The sequence below is a fragment of the Pteropus alecto genome, unplaced genomic scaffold (genome assembly GCF_000325575.1).
Source record: "Pteropus alecto unplaced genomic scaffold, ASM32557v1 scaffold311, whole genome shotgun sequence".
Lineage (NCBI taxonomy): Eukaryota > Metazoa > Chordata > Mammalia > Chiroptera > Pteropodidae > Pteropus > Pteropus alecto.
Genome location: NW_006431916.1, coordinates 5,031,104 through 5,037,131, shown reverse-complemented (window position 1 = coordinate 5,037,131; position 6,028 = coordinate 5,031,104). Strand labels below are relative to the sequence as shown.

At 31.3% G+C, this 6,028-nt stretch overlaps 1 pseudogene; it reads right to left on the bottom strand.

The window, feature by feature from the left end:
• Window positions 1-2,944: 2,944 nt before the first annotated feature.
• Window positions 2,945-3,063, bottom strand: LOC112473753 (annotated as a pseudogene).
• Between the last annotated feature and the right edge of the window lie 2,965 nt (window positions 3,064-6,028).

Below are 6,028 nucleotides of genomic sequence, written 5' to 3'. Positions count from 1 at the left end.
TAAAATTTTCCAGTTCCAAGATTAAGAGATTATGTCACCAATTATTGTATATTGTGGCTCAAATACAATACTTACTTCTAGAACATGCACTTCAATCCACAGATGCCTTTGCACAGTGTTTCCTCATCGTTTCATATTTTTACACATCCTTCAAATCTTAACTCAAATATCTCTTATCTTATGAAAACTTCCACCACTCCTCTAGGCAGAGGCAAATAAGCAACTTCCTTCACATTCCCACTGAACTTACAGCAGCCATTGTACTTGTTATAACTACATGCTTATTTTTCTCTTCTCCTGGAATGAGTTTCTCAAGTACAGGAGAGGCATGTTTTGCCTCTTTATGCCTCTATTGTTCAGCCTAGTTCTGGAACATCATTGAAAAAATAATAATTTAAATGAGTCAATCTGCCTTCTGGATTTTATCTTCCATAATACTTCACCCCAGTACCATATATGCATTTTATTATGCTTCAGACACAGTGGACTATTTACTATATTAAATCCTTTCATATTTTTTGTAATGATAGCTTTTTCCAGGAGTCATATCAATCTGCATAGCCCATCTCTTTGCTGAGACAGAAGACTTTTATAGATATAGAATATAGTAGGTCTATTCTCTGTTGTATTTTAAGGGACTCCTGAGAAATGCCTCATCTGCCAGAACCTCTACCATCAGAATGTCTTCATAAACATCAGTCCAGTCCTATTTTAACTTTCAGATACTTCTGAGCAAGATCAACCATTAATATCTCTGTACCTTCCAATCTGAGAGTGAGAAAACAATTTCCTCAAGTTTCAAAATTATATCTATTCTTTATTGGATATGTGCTTTGAAGCCAGCCACTTTGTCTCAAGTCCTCAACTGAAAAATTATGATAATGGTAATCACCTCAAAAAATTGCTATTTTATAAAATTCAATTGAATGTGAACCCATGATGATAATATGGAATACATATTAAACATTTATATTTGCTTTACATACATTATTAAATTTAATTTTTCCTACACTATTACAGAATAAGTATTTATGTACACTTTCTACAGAAAATTTGCCCAAAGACCTGTGTGTGTATGTGAGTGTGTGTGTGTTGAGAATAAGTCTAGTATACTAATCTGGTCAGAGTTAGTTGATATATGACAAATGAATAGTGAGAATAGGGAGATAAGACAAATCAGTTAGTATGGATTTTTATCAAGTGTAATAATAAGGTTGTTAAGACAATAAACCAGCAATCAGCTTTCAAGTAGGAGCTGATATTTTTAACAAAATAATGAAAAATCTAAGAATATTTTATCAGATAGCCAAAAAGGGCTCATGAAACTTCAGAAGAGGCCATATAATTCTGGCAAAATTAAAACAAATTACAGCTCAATTAAGGAAAATATTACCATTATCTAACACCAGTCAGGTATCAAGCTAGACCGGTGATGAAAACAAGATGATTAGATGCTGCTCTTACTGTCAAAGATATTATAACCTCATGGATGAATCAGAGATGTAGTAGTAGAAGTTTTAGGTTAATAGTAACAAGAAATAAAAGTACTTGCATTATAGAATTTCAGAGAAAGAAAGAACGAATCCTAACTGGAAAGTTTAGGAAAGAATTTACAGAAGAAATAACATGTATGTGACCTTCGGGAACTGAGTAATAGTTAATTGTTGGAGAATAAGGAATATTAAACATAAAGTCATCATTACTATTTAAAAATATCACCTTGAGTATCTATTCAATTTGGAACATATTGAGATGCTATATTCTTGTTAATGTATATCAAATAGATGTGTCCCAAAAATGGAATCAAAATTCCAGGCAAACTTAAATTTTTGTTATCATGTGACCAAAGCATATTAATTATCAGAATTTAAACAATAAGATAAAATGCTGTTTTATAATTTATCTAAAAACTATATCCCTAGACAACAATGAAATCTGTAAAGATATAAATTTAGCTCATATTTTACATTTGTTCCTGATATTCAGCCAAACTTGGGATGCAAACAACCATACCTATTTTCTCTTTCATAAGAATCTATTGCAATAGAAAATAAGAACAGCGTCTTCAAAGATAAATTTATTACAGAAATTAATAAAATTCCATAACTCTAATTACTAAATTCATAATTCCAATTTGCTTTTTAGTGAGTGAATTAAGTTTCTAACACCAAATCTGTGGACATTTTTTTTTTCCAATTACCTCCCTTTACTTTCTCCACATATCTTGTTCCACTGTGGTAAAGGAAAAAAATAATAATTTCTATGCCCTTGTCAGATGGAGTACTATGAGTAAAAGGCTAGTTCCAGCTACAGCTTGTTTCATAGGACTGAAATAGAGCTCAGAAATGAGAACTTTTTACCTCTATAACTTGAAAGTAGAGAAAAGATGCCAGAATCCATGTACCAAAGATTAAAATCCAATGGCAATTTAAAAAATCAAACAGCCAAACCACATAGTGAGGTAACCAACTGGTGATTTTGGAAACCAGCAAAACTAAGGATAAAAAAGTCGTGAAATGGGCAAAAAGGAAGTTAATAGAGTAAGTAGGGATGGGATGGCTCCAATCATCCAATCCAAGCCAGGTAAGGATTTTGTAGGTCAGGAGCATCTGAAGAGCCTGAGAAGAACAGAAAGAGTATTCATCCCTTTATCCCAGAAACTGTAGACATTGTATGACAGAAATGAAGCAACTTTTTTATTTTCAATTTCCACGTATTAGCTTAAGTCTACCTAGTCTGACTACAGGATCCCTAGAAACAAATCTCTTCTTGTAGCAGATACAAACATTTGGAGAATCTTAATTTTCCCTGTAACTCAATAAAGGTTTTGATATGGAAGAACAAAAAAGGCTTTCGAAAAAGTAAAACCTAATTTTTTAAGGTGATCTAAATCTGATGGGGTAATAATAAAAGAATTGCACTGCTTTTCATCTTTTTTTTTTTATGCCTACAGCACCTGGTCTTCCTAGGTGGTCTCCCATCCAAGTACTAACAAGGCCCGACCCTGTTTAGCTTCTGAGATCAGAAGTGATCGGGTGTGTTCAGGGTAGCATGACCATAGACTTGCTTTTCATCTTTACACTCACTTTTAGTACTCTTAAATTTAAGCATAAAATGTTATATTTTGCACCCAGAATCAATATATTTAAATCAACTAAAAAAATCACTGAATTAAATGTCAACTTTTGCTTGTGTTTATAAATGAATAAAACTTTAATTTTAAAAAGTTGAATGTGAAAAACATTTTCTGCAGACTCTTATTTAGAGTAGTTTGATATGTCAATAGCCCTTGCATTCAAAATTTCCAATTCTATAGACAGGTTTCTCCCTGGGATCCTGAATCTTTTGGCCGTAGGTGACAGATACAGGGCCAGATTCTATAGCCGTACCTCTTATTTTTTATTCCTTAATCTGAATAGGCCAGCTTCTAAAAGGAGGGGTTTTTTTTATATATATATACATATGTGGTCAGTATATCTTCTTCCATAGGCTTTCTCTGAATTCTCTTAAATACTTGTTCACTTTAGCAGAAGTTTTCTGGGGGAAAAACAAGAATGAAAAGATAATTGTGTACTTCTAGGTAACTTGTTATAATTAAAAAAGATGAATAGAAATTACTTATATTTAGGATGCTTACAATATATAGTTAGAGAGGTGGACAGTAAACACATCAGATTTGAATCCCATCTCTGCCACCTTTATCACAGGGTTACCTCTGATAAGTCATTTAAGTACTTCATGCCAAAGTTATTTCTTTTTACACTTATGGATAATAGTAATTATCCATAAGTGTAAAAAGAAATAACGCTTTAGAATTACCATGAGGATTAAACTACAAAATGAATATAAAACTATTAGTAAAATGCTGGCTGTTACTAAGCACTGAATAAATGTTAATGATTATTATTTATGAACTTTGTGTTTTGGTAATATGGAGTTAAATGAGCCATTCTTTGTTTCAATTTCCTTTCCCTAAACCTAAATATCACTCTTCTGTTCATAGAAACAGAGGTTCATGAAGTTGTTTAGATCAGACAATCATAATCAAATAAATAATTAAATACTTTTTCCTTGATAAGTTTTAATAAATCATGGTTATTTAATAGTGTTATATATATCAAAGGATTCATAAATAAAATAATGAAAGATATTATTTAATTGAGAGTTTTGTTGTTTAATTAACTCAGAATCTTTGAAAAGTGTTTTAAAAGTTTTAATAATTGAAGAAGTAGCTGGATCCATTCTCTTTAATTTTTAATTAAGTAATTTTAATAGCTATATTTAAATTTTAATGTTTATCATTTTGAGTTTTACTTTATTCTGCTTATCTTATATCAATAATGAAATTAATTTTCTTCCAATAATTTAACCTCTTTTGTTGTCATTTCATGATAGACTTTAAGCATTAGTAAAAAATGAAAACAAAATGAATTAGTGTTCCAGTGCTGATCAGACAGAACTGGATGAAACTGGAAAGTATTGTGGGACAGATAGAGAAGGAGATGGCTTTGCTTATACCCAAATACTTTCATTTGTCAATACTATGCAAAGTTAAACTCTAACTTTACATTCAACTTTGTGTTACCATATCCACATTTATAATTAGATTTAAGACTAACATATACATGTTAATGAAAGATACATAGTTTTGTTTCACTTTGGCAGATCAATGAATTCTAATAACCTGACAAACATATGAGTAAGAATTTATTTCTGGTAATAAGCAAGATCAGTACAAATGCTGAATCAAAGATGCAATGTAAAGAATCAGAAACAGTATTCTTTTTTTATTCTAAGAAATATAAAGGAACAAAGCTAAGCACGTGATTTCTATTCAGAAAAATAGTTCATGGTGAGATAGTTTAAGCTTGGACTTTGATTTATAGCTTCATTTTTTTTTTTTAACATTCATGGAAAAAAATGGTTGTGAATCTTGGATGTGTAAAAAAAAAATAGTTACTTTTGTTCATTTATGATTTTAATAGGGTGGACCTTAATAGCCTCTTCTAGTCTTGGTCTGTGTATGGTAAGATACATCCTTATTCAAAAAACAGGTGTGCACATATTTAATGTTAGGATGAGATCTGTCAACCACTCTTCAGGCATCCTGGCAAATAAAATACTATGATAGAAGGTAAATCTCTCAAATTATGTTTAAAATATATTTTCATGACTTTTTTTAATGCCATTTGTACAGCACTAATCACATTGAAATGTTATTATTTTTCAAATTAAGTCACTCCTCTGCAAGACCTTAAGTTACTTGAAGATATGGGCTATCCCTTACAAACTCTTTATTCTATACCTTAACTTTCTCAGGACCTGATATACAAAAGACTAAAGAAATGAAACACACAATCATGCAGTCGACGTAGACATATTCTAAAATAAGCAGTTACCCAAATTAGTAAGTCAAAGACATTTGACAACGGGGAAAGGCCTTACAGATCACTTTAACAAGAATCACATACAAAGATCCAGATGCCCAGAAAAGTAAGACTTGTTCAGGCCCAGCACAGGACAGAGGAGATCCAGTCTCACTTCTGGATTCCAAGTACTCCAGTCTGTGGAGGATCATTTTTCCAAAGAATATCTGACCTCTAATCTGCAAAGGGAAAAACTGGGATATTTCTAAATTAAATCATGGCTGGCAGCCAGAAGTTTAGTTTTACAGAACTCTGTGGATTGTGAAGATTCTTCATAAAGGCAAATTACTTGCCTCTGCTAAATATCTATTTACTTCTAGTGCACAAAGTCATAAAAACTTTACAGGTTCTAGTGTGTGTGTTTTTGTGCTAGAGAGAGAGAGAGAGAGAAAGAGAGAGAGAGAGAGAGAGAGAGAGAGAGAGAGAGAGAGAGAGAGAGTGAAAGAAAACAAAACAAGCTTTGGATAAGAAAATAATCCCAAGGAAATTATATTAATTATATGAAAATATAAAAATAAATATAGTAATATTTAGACACAAAAATTTACTTTAAAAAATAAAAAGGAAAATATTACCTTTACTAATTCCTGACTATCTTTTAT